Consider the following 13638-nt stretch of genomic DNA (forward strand, 5'->3'; position numbering starts at 1 on the left):
ATGCTCTGACCAGCATGTCTTAGTCTGCTCTTTTTCTTATTTCTCCCAGCACCTATGCTAAATGTTCACCTCTTTCCCAAGTCTTCCTGCTCGCTTATGGCAAACTGTCTTGTTCTTACTCACTGGATATAGGAACTGAATATGAGAGATTACATACACAGTTGACTAAAGATTGTGAGATCAGCAGATATCCAAGGAAAACTCATGCATTAAGGGGTAACTGACAGGGTTGACAAGGAGCCTTGGAGAAGACTGAAAAGAGGAAAATTAGGAGGCAACCAGAAATTTTAGTATTACAAAGCCCATATGTGGCTCTATAATGATCATGGTAAATAGTGACCTTATTTCAAATAATTCCAATGGAGCAATGAGAAGAGAAATCAGATTCTAGTTGACTGAACAGCAAATGGGAGAGACAGGTAAAAGCAAGTACATAATCTTCTTTCAAGGAGTTTGTCTGTGGGGACTTCCCTGGTGGTCCAGTGCTTGGGAGCCTGCCTGCCAATATGGGGGACAGGGGTTCGATCCCTGGTCCGGCAGGATTCCACTTGCTGAGAAGCAGCTGAGCCTGTGTGCCCACAACCACTGAGCTGGTGCTCTAGAGCCCACCAGTCCTGAGACCTAGAGCCCATGCTCCACAACAAGAGAAGCCACCACAATGAGGTGCCCATGCAGCACAATGAAGAGTAGCCCCTTCTCACCACAACTAGAGAAAGCCCACACATAGCAATGAAGACCCAGTGCAGCCAAAAATAATACACATAAACAAATAAGTACCTAATATTTTAAACGACATTTCATGATGAGAGAGAAGGTTGTCTATGAAACAGAAAGATGTCATGACTGATTTAAAAGGACAGGGGACGAAAGGAAGCGTTCACTGTGGATATGGCAGTGGTGGTGACGGTAAGTAGAGGAGGCAGCAGAGGTGATGGTGAAGAGGGTAGATGTGAAGAGGGTAGGGGTAGCAGCTGTGGTGGCCTTGGAGATGATGAAAATGGTGGAGGAGGCAGAGGCACAAAGGTGGTGTGCAGATAGACGCTGAGGCAGTGGTGGTGGTGGTCTAAGCGATGATGGAGGCGGGGATAGCGGTTTTAGTTATGACGGTGATGGTTGTGGTAGCAGTGACAGCAGAAATGGAAACGGTAGCTTTAAATATAGAAAATCCTTGAGCATGTTTATCTACTAAGATGAAAGAACCAGTAGGAGAGAGAATAAAGAAAATAGGATGGAGCTGGTCCCAAAGAATAAGACGACAAGGAGGTTAGAACGCAGGAGGAGGAACTAAATTGCAACACTATCTTCCAGAGATAAAATTCCCATAATGAACTACCTGCTGCTGCTGCTGCTGCTAAGTCGCTTCAGTTGTGTCTGAATCTGTGTGACCTCCCAGACGGCAGCCCACCAGGCTCCGCCATCCTTGGAATTCTCCAGGCAAGAACACTGGAATGGGTTGCCATTTCCTTCTCCAATGCATAAAAGCGAAAAACGAAAGTGAAGTCGCTCAGTCGACTCTTAGTGACTCCATGGACTGCAGCCTACCAGGCTCCTCCATCCATGGGATTTTCCAGGCAAGAGTACTGGAGTGGGGTGCCATTGCCTTCTCCGAATGAACTACCTACAGGTCTCCAAATGTGTCATGCCTCTCAGCCTCTGCACAGGGGCTATTCCTTTAGCCTAGAACACCCTTTCCCTCCCTCATCTTCTGCATATTACTTCTATTTTTTCCTTTGAAATGGAATTTCATATCTATCTATTTCAGGAAGACTTTTCTAATCCCCTCCTCCAGTTTCATAAAATACCAAATCACTGGGCTTCCATAATATGTAGGACTTTTCATACTATATTGTAATTGTTTTAGTTTCCACTAGATTGTAAGATCCATGACAGCAGATATCATATTTCATTAGATTTTCATTTATTAATTCAATTAGATTAATATACCACTACTACTGCTAATAGAGTTTAGCCAAGAAAATGCACTGGTCATAGCAAACACCCTCTTCCAACAACACAAAAGAAGACTCTACACAGGGACATCACCAGATGGTCAACACCGAAATCAGATTGATTATATTCTTTGCAGCCAAAGATGGAGAAGATCCATACAGTCAGCAAAAACAAGACCAGGAGATGACTGTGGCTCAGATCATGAACTCCTTATTACCAAATTCAGAAGTAAATTGAAGAAAGTAGGGAAAACCACTAGACCATTCAGGTATGACCTAAATCAAATCCCTTATGATTATACCGTGGAAGGGAGAAATAGATTTAAGAGCCTAGATCTGATAGATAGAGTGCCTGATGAACTATAGAATGAGGTTCGTGACATTGTACAGGAGACAGGGATCAAGACCATCCCCATGGAAAAGAAATGCAGAAAAGCAAAATGGCTGTCTGGGGAGGCTTTACAAATAGCTGTGAAAAGAAGTGAAGCGAAAAGCAAAGAAGAAAAGGAAAGATATCAGCATCTGAGTGCAGAGTTAAAGAATAGCAAGAAGAGATAAGAAAGCCTTCCTCGGTGATCAATGCAAAGAAATAGAGGAAAACAACAGAATGGGAAAGACTAGAGATCTCTTCAAGAAAATTAGAGATACCAAGGGAACATTTCATGCAAAGATGGGCTCGATAAAGGACAGAAATATGGACCTAACAGAAGCAGAAGGTATTCAGAAGAGGTGGCAAAAATGCACAGAACTGGACAAAAAAAGATCTTCATGACCTGGATAATCACGATGGTGTGATCACTCATCTGGAGCCAGATATCCTGGAATGTGAAGTCAAGTGGGCCTCAGAAAGCATCACTATGAACAAAGCTAGTGGAGGTGATGGAATTCCAGTTGAGCTATTTCAAATCCTCAAAGATGATGCTGTGAAAGTGCTGCACTCAATATGCCAGCAAATTTGGAAAACTCAGCAGTGGCCACAGGACTGGAAAAGGTCAGTTGTCATTCCAATCCCAAAGAAAGGCAATGCCAAAGAATGCTCAAACTACCGCACAATTGCACTCATCTCACATGCTAGTAAAGTAATGCTCAAAATTCTCCAAGCCAGGCTTCAGCAATACGTGAACCGTGAACTTCCTGATGTTCAAGCTGGTTTTAGAAAAGGCAGAGGAACCAGAGATCAAATTGTAAACATCCTCTGGATCATGGAAAAAGGAAGAGAGGTCCAGAAAAATATCGATTTCTGCTTTATTGCCTATGCCAAAGCCTTTGACTGTGTGGATCGTAATAAACTGTGGAAAATTCTTGAAGAGATGGGAATACCAGACCAACTAACCTGCACCTTGAGAAACCTGTATGCAGGTCAGGAAGCAACAGTTAGAACTGGACATGGAACAACAGACTGGTTCCAAATAGGAAAAGGAGTACATCAAGGCTGTATATTGTCACCCTGCTTATTTAACTTATATGCAGAATACATCATGAGAAACGCTGGACTGGAAGAAACACAAGCTGGAATCAAAATTGCTGGGAGAAATATCAATAACCTCAGATATGCAGAGGACACCATCCTTATGGCAGAAAGTGAAGAGGAACTAAGAAACCTCTTGATGAAAGTGAAAGAGGAGAGCGAAAAAGTTGGCTTAAAGCTCAGCATTCAGAAACCAAGATCATGGCATCTGGTCCCATCACTTCATGGGAAGTAGATGGGGAAACAGTGGAAACAGTGTCACTTTATTTTTTTGAGCTCCAGAATCACTGCAGATGGTGACTGCAACCACGAAGTTAAAAGACGCTTACTCCTTGGAAGAAAAGTTATGACCAACCTAGATAGCATATTGAAAAGCAGAGATATTACTTTGCTGACTAAGGTCTGTCTAGTCAAGGCTATGGTTTTTCCAGTAGTCATGTATGGATGTGAGAGTTGGACTGTGAAGAAGGCTGAGCGCCAAAGAATTGATACTTTTGAACTGTGGTGTTGGAGAAGACTCTTGAGAGTCCCTTGGACTGCAAGGAGATCCAACCAGTCCATTCTGAAGGAGATAAGCCCTGGGATTTCTTTGGAAGGAATGATGCTAAAGCTGAAACTCCAGTACTTTGGCCACCTCATGCAAAGAGTTGACTCATTGGAAAAGACTCTGATGCTGGGAGGGATTGGGGGCAGGAGGAGAAGGGGACGACCAAGGATGAGATGGCTGGATGGCATCACTGACTCGATGGACGTGGGTCTGAGTGAACTCTGGGAGATGGTGATGGACAGGGAGCCCTGGCGTGCTGCAATTCATGGGGTCACAAAGAGTCGGACACGACTGAGGGACTGAACTGAACTGAACTACTACTAATAAAAATCTGTTGAGGACTGACCATATGCCAAACAATAGTGGGCAAATTTCAACCCATCTCCTGTTTTCAAGAACACAGTCATACCCAATCAGCGGCTTTCACACTCCATCAGCAAGTTGAGCAGTTGAAACAGAAACGGTATGATCATCAGATCCTGGTATTTTTCAATCTGACCCAAATTAGAAAAAGTCTGACAACCTCTGGTTTAATCAACAGAGATTTTATACTGAATCAGCCTTGTCCCATGGGAGTCTGTACTTCAGTTGGAGATACATTAAGTATAGCACAATGTGATAAGTATTTTAATAGTGGAAATTAAGTATACTATGGGAGCATCTCGGAGAAACACTTATCTGAAGTTTGGGAGATCAGGGATTCTGCGTATATAAGATCTAACACTAGTTAGCAAGTTAATAGCAGACCAGTTTTCTTTTTTGTTTTTGTTTTTTTGTTTTTTTTTTGAAGGGAAGAAATCATTTAGGACATGAAATATTCAAGTAGAATACTAAGGGATATGGTTGAGACAGCATTACAAAAGACTGCTGTATTTCCACCATAAGGGAACTAAATTAAGATCTCATTTAATCACTACATCCAGCTGACTACAAAGCTCAATTATCCAAGTCTTTCAGACTTGTATCCTGTTCCAAAGAGGTAAGACTCCAGCTAGGGTCTCCCCAACAATAAAACAGAAACTCTGGTTTACATACTGAGACTGAAACTTTAATTATAACATTTGCTGAGAACTGAGAGACCTACATAAAACTTTTACTCTTCTTTCAATTCCTTTCAGAAGACTTTATTGTGATTTTTTCAAAGCCTAACCTAAAAACATGACCTTAATAGCCTCTTGGTCTTTATTTTACACACACACACACACACACACTCCTATGTTATACACAGTATTATCTCACATATGATACTTACATCTATATATATATGCTATATACACACAATATACAATGTATGTTGTCTACACCCTTGTTTCTACAAGATAATCTCATATCTTTAAGAAATATGTTCATATTCAAATCTAATAGTACAAATTTTATATAGATTTATCCTGTATCAGAGAGGGTGAATAGGTTCTACTGAAGGGCTGCTGTGATACTGTGCTGAGAATCTTGTAAGGTGACCTTTGAGCACATAAGAACTAGAGAATAATAATCCTTTAGTGATGTTGACCTTGGATACCAGACGTGAAATGTGAACATGGGTCTACTTATTTGCCATCCCTGTCCCTTAAGAATTTCAAACAGGAGTTTCCCTGGTGGCTCAGTGGTAAAGAATCTGCCTATCAATGTAAGAGACACAGGTTGGATGCCTGGTCCTGGAAGATCCCACATGCCTCGGAGCAACTAAGCCCGTGCACCACAGTTGAGCGTGTGCTCTAGTGCCTGGGAGCCACGTGGCACAACCACTGAAGCCCATATGTCCTAGAGCCCACGCTCCACACAAGAGAAGAGTAACCACAGCAACCTCAGGCAAACCTGTGCACCACAACTAGAGAGCAGCCTCCACTCACTGCAAGCAGAGAACATCTTGCACAGCAATAAAGACCCAGCACACGCAAAAAACAAATAAAGAAAACTATAAAAAAAATTTCAAACTTTCATAAATTTGTTAAAATGCAGTCTTGCTCAAGCTAGCCACAGGGAAATGAGCAGTGGCTTGCTCTCCCAAGAACTGAAGCAGGTGGAAAAGTTCTTGTTGGGGACAACCTTGGTGGAGAAGATAAGAATGATAACTTACGTTTGCAAAGTACTTCAGTCCAGTTCAGTCGTTCAGTCATGTCCGACTCTTTGCGACCCCATGAATTGCAGCACACCAGGCCTCCCTGTCCATCACCATCTCTCCGAGTTCACTCAGACTCACGTCCATCAAGTCAGTGATGCCATCCAGCCATCTCATCCTCGGTCATCCCCTTCTCCTCCTGCCCCCAATCCCTCCCAGCATGAGAGTCTTTTCCAATGAGTCAACTCTTCATATCAGGTGGCCAAAGTACTGGAGTTTCAGATTCAGCATCATTCCCTCCAAAGAAATCCCAGGGCTTATCTCCTTCAGAATGGACTGGTTGGATCTCCTTGCAGTCCAAAGGACTCTCAAGAGACTTCTCCAATACCACGCTTCAAAAGTATCAATTCTTCAGCACTCAGCCTTCATCACAGTCCAACTCTCACATCCATACATGACCACTGGAAAACCATAGCCTTGACTAGACGGACCTTTGTTGGCAAAGTAATGTCTCTGCTTTTGAATATACTATCTAGGTTGGTCATAACTTTCCTTCCAAGGAGTAAATGTCTTTTAATTTTATGGCTGCAGTCACCATCTGTAGTGATTTTGGAGCCCCCAAAAATAAAGTCTGACACTGTTTCCACTGTTTCCCCATCTATTTCCCATGAAGTGATGGGACCGGATGCCATGATCTTCGTTTTCTGAATGCTGAGCTTTAAGCCAATGTTTTCACTCTTCTCTTTCACTTTCATCAAAAGGCTTTTTAGTTCCTCTTCACTTTCTGCCTAAGGGTGGTGTCATCTGCATATCTTAGGTTATTGTTTACTTTCCCGGCAATCTTGATTCCAGCTTGTGCTTCTTCTAGCCCAGCGTTTCTCATGATGTACTCTACATATAAGTTAAATAAGCAGGGTGACAATATATAGCCTTGATGTACTCCTTTTCCTATTTGGAACCAGTCTGTTGTTCCATGTCCAGTTCTAACTGTTGCTTCCTGACCTGCATATCAGTTTCTCAAGGGGCAGGTCAGGTGGTCTGGTATTCCCATCTCTTCAAGAATTTTCCACAGTTTATTGTGATCCACACAGTCAAAGGCTTTGGCATAGGCAATAAAGCAGAAATCGATGTTTTTCTGGAACTCTTTTGCTTTTTCCATGATCCAGAGGATGTTTGCAATTTGATCTCTGGTTCCTCTGCCTTTTCTAAAACCAGCTTGAGCATCAGGAAGTTCACGGTTCACGTATTGCTGAAGCCTGGCTTGGAGAATTTTGAGCATTACTTTACTAGCATGTGAGATGAGTGCAATTGTGCAGTAGTTTCAGCATTCTTTGGCATTGCCTTTCTTTGGAATTGGAATGAAAACTGACCTTTTCCAGTCCTGTGGCCACTGCTGAGTTTTCCAAATTTGCTGGCATATTGAGTGCAGCACTTTCACAGCATCATCTTTGAGGATTTGAAATAGCTCAACTGGAATTCCATCACCTCCACTAGCTTTGTTCATAGTGATGCTTTCTGAGGCCCACTTGACTTCACATTCCAGGATGTCTGGCTCTAGGAGAGTGATCACACCATTGTGATTATCTTGGTCATGAAGATCTTTTTTGTCCAGTTCTTCCGTGTATTCTTGCCACCTCTTCTTAATATCTTCTGCTTCTGTTAGGTCCATATGATTTCTGTCCTTTACCGAGCCCATCTTTGCATGAAATGTTCCCTTGGTATCTCTAATTTTCTTGAAGAGATCTCTAGTCTTTCCCATTCTGTTGTTTTCCTCTATTTCTTTGCATTGATCACCGAGGAAGGCTTTCTTATCTCTTCTTGCTATTCTTTAACTCTGCATTCAGATGCTGATAACTTTCCTTTTCTCCTTTGCTTTTTGCTTCTCTTCTTTTCACAGCTATTTGTAAAGCCTCCCCAGACAGCCATTTTGCTTTTCTGCATTTCTTTTCCATGGGGATGGTCTTGATCACTGTCTCCTGTACAATGTCATGAACCTCCGTCCATAGTTCATCAGGCACTTTATCTATCAGATATAGTCCCTTAAATCTATTTCTCACTTCTACTGTATAATCATAAGGGATTTGATTTTTCGGATTTGATTTCTTCATTTTAAGTCTGAATTTGGCAATATGGAGTTTATGATCTGAGCCACAGTCAGCTCCAGGTCTTATTTTTTTGACTGTATAGAGCTTCTCCATCTTTGGCTGCGAAGAATATAATCAATCTGATTTCGGTGTTGAACAAGGAGCTATTCCACATTCAAGGTCAGGAGGGACGGCGGTGAAGAACTAGCCCTCGTCCAAGGTAAGGAGCAGCAGCTGCGCTTTGCTGGAGCAGCCGTGAAGAGATACCCCACATCCAAGGTAAGAGAAACCCAAGTAAGACGGTAGGTGTTGCAAGAGGGCAGACACACTGAAACCATAATTACAGAAAACTAGTCAATCTAATCACACTAGGGCCACAGCCTTGTCTAACTCAGTGAAACTAAGCCATGCCCTGTGGAGCCACCCAAGACCGGCGGGCATGGTAGAGAGGTCTGACAGAATTTGGTCCACTGGAGAAGGGAATGGCAAACCACTTCAGGATTCTTGCCTTGAGAACCGCATGAACAGTATGAAAAGGCAAAATGATAGGATACTGAAAGAGGAACTCCCCAGGTCAGTAGGTGCCCAATATGCTACTAGAGATCAGTGGAGAAATAACTCCAGAAAGAATGAAGGGATGGAGCCAAAGAGAAAACAATACCCAGTTGTGGATGTGACTGGTGATAGAAGCAAGGTCTGATGCTGTAAAGAGCAATATTGCATAGGAACCTGGAATGTCAGGTCCATGAGTCAAGGCAAATTGGAAGTGGTCAAACAGGAGATGGCAAGAGTGAACCTTGACATTCTAGGAATCAGTGAGCTAAAATGGACTAGAATGGGTGAATTTAACTCAGATGACCATTATATCTACTACTGCAGGCAGGAATCCCTTAGAAGAAATGGAGTAGCCATCATGGTCAACAAAAGAGTCCAAAATGCAGTACTTGGATGCAATGTCAAAAACGACAGAATGATCTCTGTTCATTTCCAAAGCAAACCATTCAATATCACAGTAATCCAAGTCTATGCCCCAGCCAGTAATGCTGAAGAAGCGGAAGTTTAACGGTTCTATGAAGACCTACAAGACCTGCTAGAACTAACACACAAAAAAGATGTCCTTTTCATTATAGGGGACTGGAATGCAAAAGTAGGAAGTCAGGAAACACCTGGGGTAACAGGCAAATTTGGCCTTGGAATACGGAATGAAGCAGGGCAAATACTAATAGAGTTTTGCCAAGAAAATGCACTGGTCATTGCAAAGCACTTAATTGATTCCAAAGTAATTTCGTGTTTATTATCTCACTGAATCTCACGACTTCCTTTACTTTATAGATTTCAAAGCTGAAGTCAGTAGGGCTAAGCAGTGGTTCACTCTTGGCCATTTGGAAATTTTGACACATATTAAATGCAGGGAGTCTGACTTCCAGTTTTAATACTTTTAGGGACAAAGGGCACCATACTGGGTTATTGGTGGTACCCACTATTCTGAAGTTAAGAGTGATTAGGTGTAACTACACATTATTTTACTCATTTGTGTAATCAACATTCATCAAGTTCCTACTGTATGCAAGGCATGATCACAGAAATTATGAGAATTTGTTTGAAAAGTTGTTACAAGATGGTTTGGAGAAACACATTCTAGTATAAGGCAAGAACTTATTACAAGTGTTTGTTTAAATAGTCAATGTAATAAACATTTAAATATCACCTCGCATGGGCACTGTTCTAGGCGCCAGAGATACAAATAAGAAAAAAAAAAAACAAAACCCTAATGCTCGAAGGCATTTTTTTCTTCATTTGCTTAATTCCCAGTCATTCTGATGCTACTTTGACTTCCATATACATCACCTGGGCATTGTGTTACACCTGAGAATTTGAGTTATTTGATTTAGGATGGGCTCCAGAAACCCAAAGTTTTAACAAGTCCCAAAATATCCCTATGGCAGGTGGTACTGCACCACGAACTTTACTATGAAAAAGGCATTATTAACCCTCTCAAAGAACCATACTGTTGTATAAAATGTAGGACCCTGGCTTGCTGGTTTCCAGTGTGCTAGTCTCCAAAAAAACAAGAATACCTAGGGTGTTCTTCCATTCAGGCCTCTATGATCAGTGCCAGTTTGAAATAGTCTGTACACTGAAAGTATGAACTCCATAAACCTTAAACATTTGGTGATGATGGTCTATATCTATACCTGTCTCTGTTCTAATATGTATCTATAAATATGTGTGTAAAACCGTATGGTACAAAATACACAGTGCTTTCACATTTTTCAATACTTCTCGAATAATCTCTAAATATAATGCCTTGATCACACTCTTACGCTCACATATGCATAATCAACAATCTTAGGAACTGCTCTAATCCTTTCACAACTGTATCTTAAAAACTTGTTATTTTCCTATTTATTTTCCCTTTAACAATGACCTTGATAGCCTTATCTTATTGATTTACTTTGCATGAAATTTTTAAAGATCATCATTTTAATTTCATGTGAAATTAAAAGGGTCTTTTGCATGAAACCATGCACTGTACTATTGCATTATATCTACTACTGCGGGCAGGAATCCCTCAGAAGAAATGGAGTAGCCATCATGGTCAACAAAAGAGTCCAAAATGCAGTACTTGGATGCAATCTCAAAAATGACAGAATGATCTCTGTTCATTTCCAAGGCAAACCATTCAATATCACAGTAATCCAAGTCTATGCCCCAACCAGTAATGCTGAAGAAGCTGAAGTTGAATGGTTCTATGAAGACTTACAAGACCTGCTAGAACTGACACACAAAAAAGATGTCCTTTTCATTATAGGGGACTGGAATGCAAAAGTAGGAAGTCAAGAGACACCCGGAGTAACAGGCAAATCTGGCCTTGGAATACGGAATGAAGCAGGGCAAAGGCTAATAGAGTTTTGCCAAGAGAACGCACTGGTCAGCACCCTCTTCCAACAACACAAGAGAAGACTCTACACATGGACATCACCAGATGGTCAACACCGAAATCAGATTGATTATATTCTTTGCAGCCAAAGATGGAGAAGCTCTATACAGTCAACAAAAACAAGACCAGGAGCTGACTGTGGCTCAGATCATGAACTCCTTATTGCCAAATTCAGAAGTAAATTGAAGAAACTAGGGAAAACCACTAGACCATTCAGGTATGACCTAAATCAAATCCCTTATGATTATGCAGTGGAAGGGAGAAATAGATTTAAGGGCCTAGATCTGATAGATAGAGTGCCTGATGAACTATGGAATGAGGTTCGTGACATTGTACAGGAGACAGGGATCAAGACCATCCCCATGGAAAAGAAATGCAGAAAAGCAAAATGGCTGTCTGGGGAGGCTTTACAAATAGCTGTGAAAAGAAGAGAAGCGAAAGCAAAGAAGAAAAGGAAAGATATCAGCATCTGAGTGCAGAGTTAAAGAATAGCAAGAAGAGATAAGAAAGCCTTCCTCGGTGATCAATGCAAAGAAATAGAGGAAAACAACAGAATGGGAAAGACTAGAGATCTCTTCAAGAAAATTAGAGATACCAAGGGAACATTTCATGCAAAGATGGGCTCGGTAAAGGACAGAAATCATATGGACCTAACAGAAGCAGAAGATATTAAGAAGAGGTGGCAAGAATACACGGAAGAACTGGACAAAAAAGATCTTCATGACCAAGATAATCACAATGGTGTGATCACTCTCCTAGAGCCAGACATCCTGGAATGTGAAGTCAAGTGGGCCTCAGAAAGCATCACTATGAACAAAGCTAGTGGAGGTGATGGAATTCCAGTTGAGCTATTTCAAATCCTCAAAGATGATGCTGTGAAAGTGCTGCACTCAATATGCCAGCAAATTTGGAAAACTCAGCAGTGGCCACAGGACTGGAAAAGGTCAGTTTTCATTCCAATTCCAAAGAAAGGCAATGCCAAAGAATGCTCAAACTACTGCACAATTGCACTCATCTCACATGCTAGTAAAGTAATGCTTAAAATTCTCCAAGCCAGGCTTCAGCAATACGTGAACCGTGAACTTCCTGATGTTCAAGCTGGTTTTAGAAAAGGCAGAGGAACCAGAGATCAAATTGCAAATATCCTCTGGATCATGGAAAAAGCAAAAGAGTTCCAGAAAAACATCGATTTCTGCTTTATTGCCTATGCCAAAGCCTTTGACTGTGTGGATCACAATAAACTGTGGAAAATTCTGAAAGAGATGGGAATACCAGACCACCTGACCTGCCCCTTGAGAAACTGATATGCAGGTCAGGAAGCAACAGTTAGAACTGGACATGGAAAAACAGACTGGTTCCAAATAGGAAAAGGAGTACATCAAGGCTATATATTGTCACCCTGCTTATTTAACTTATATGTAGAGTACATCATGAGAAACGCTGGGCTAGAAGAAGCACAAGCTGGAATCAAGATTGCCAGGAAAGTAAACAATAACCTAAGATATGCAGATGACACCACCCTTATGGCAGAAAGTGAAGAGGAACTAAAAAGCCTTTTGATGAAAGTGAAAGAGAAGAGTGAAAACATTGGCTTAAAGCTCAGCATTCAGAAAACGAAGATCATGGCATCCGGTCCCATCACTTCATGGGAAATAGATGGGGAAACAGTGGAAACAGTGTCAGACTTTATTTTTTGGGGCTCCAAAATCACTACAGATGGTGACTGCAGCCATAAAATTAAAAGATGCTTACTCCTTGGAAGGAAAGTTATGACCAACCTAGAGAGCATATTCAAAAGCAGAGACATTACTTTGCCAACAAAGGTCCGTCTAGTCAAGGCTATGGTTTTTCCAGAAATCGTGTATGGATGTGAGAGTTGGACTGTGAAGAAAGCTGAGTGCCAAAGAATTCATGCTTTTGAACTGTGGTGTTGGAGAAGACTCTTGAGAGTCCCTTGGACTACAAGGAAATCCACCAGTCCATTCTGAAGGAGATAAGCCCTGGGATTTCTTTGGAGGGAATGATGCTGAATCTGAAACTCCAGTACTTTGGCCACCTGATGCGAAGAGTTGACTCATTGGAAAAGACTCTGATGCTGGGAGGGACTGGGGGCAGGAGGAGAAGGGGACGACAGAGGATGAGATGGCTGGATGGCATCACTGACTTGATGGACGTGAGTCTGAGTGAACTCCGGAAGTTGGTGATGGACAGGGAGGCCTGGTGTGCTGCAATTCATGGGGTCGCAAAGAGTCGGACACGACTGAGAGACTGAACTGAACTGATGCACTGTACATTAGTACTGACATCTTAGCAGACAACTGCATATTGCAGCCATGTGATGTAATGCCTCAAAGCTGTTAAAATGATTGTGTAGCAGAATAGTCAAGAACAGAGAAAATCACATAATGAGAGGGTAACAGGTAGGAAGGCCAGAGGTCTCCAAGCAGCAGGAGGAAATAAATTGCAAGCGGCAGACATTTTTTTCCCCTTCTCTCTTGACTAAAGATCCCATGGACAGAGGAGCCCTCTGGGTTACAGTCCATAGGCTCGCAAAAAGTCAGACACGATTAGAATTGACTTAGCACAGCAC

This window comes from Ovis aries, chromosome 9 (assembly GCF_016772045.2).
Source record: "Ovis aries strain OAR_USU_Benz2616 breed Rambouillet chromosome 9, ARS-UI_Ramb_v3.0, whole genome shotgun sequence".
Taxonomy (NCBI): Eukaryota; Metazoa; Chordata; class Mammalia; order Artiodactyla; family Bovidae; genus Ovis; species Ovis aries.